Consider the following 853-nt stretch of genomic DNA (forward strand, 5'->3'; position numbering starts at 1 on the left):
CCAACCATGGCTGCAGTGGGGCCATATAATCGTCCTCTTAAGTTCTACGCTACCCCGTCCCGACAAGAACCTCACAACAGCATTGCTGCCGCTGCTATCGATTGAAACGATTTCGAGTTGAAACCCTCATTGTTATCAGATGTCCAACAATATCAATTTGCTGGAAACCCTACGGACGATCCTAATGAACATTTGACCAAGTTTGTGCAGTACGCAGACACTGTGAAGGCGAATGGTGTATCTCAAGATGCGATAAGACTACGTCTTTTTCCTTTCTCTTTAAGAGATAGAGCCTGGGCTTGGTTGCAATCCTTGCCATCCAACTCAGTCACTACATGGGAAGAACTGAAGAACGTTTTCTTAGCCCGACATTTTCTGCCGAGCAAAACTGCTATGCTGAGAGCTCAAATCAACAGATTTCGACAAAAAGATGCAGAATCTCTCTACGACGCGTGAGAGAGATACAAAGACATGATGATGATGTGTCCACATCACGGTCTCGAAGACTGGGTGATCATTCACACATTTTACAATGGGCTTATGTGTAACACAAGACTGACAGTAGACGCTGCCGCAGGCGGTGCACTTATGGACAAGCCATACAACGAAGCCTATCAACTCATTGAAAACATGGCCCAAAATCATTGCCAATGGGGAGGTGAAAGAACTCCAGTAGAAAAGTCGCAAACAAAAGGTGGAATGTACGAAATTAGTAGCCTTGACCATGTCCATGCAAAGGTAGATGCCCTTGTTCAAAAGTTAGACAACTTGACCATAACACCCGCAACCACCGTGGTTGTCGTAACTCCAAACTGCGAGTTATGTGGAGTTCCTGGACACACTACACCAGAAT

At 45.5% G+C, this 853-nt stretch overlaps 1 non-coding gene across 1 annotated transcript; it reads right to left on the reverse strand.

The window, feature by feature from the left end:
* Positions 1 to 393: 393 nt before the first annotated feature.
* On the reverse strand, positions 394 to 500 carry LOC127116603 (small nucleolar RNA R71). Its single transcript, XR_007801420.1, has one exon. It is a non-coding gene; the product is annotated as a small nucleolar RNA R71 (small nucleolar RNA).
* Positions 501 to 853: the final 353 nt, after the last annotated feature.

The sequence above is a fragment of the Lathyrus oleraceus genome, chromosome 1 (genome assembly GCF_024323335.1).
Source record: "Lathyrus oleraceus cultivar Zhongwan6 chromosome 1, CAAS_Psat_ZW6_1.0, whole genome shotgun sequence".
Taxonomy (NCBI): domain Eukaryota; kingdom Viridiplantae; phylum Streptophyta; class Magnoliopsida; order Fabales; family Fabaceae; genus Lathyrus; species Lathyrus oleraceus.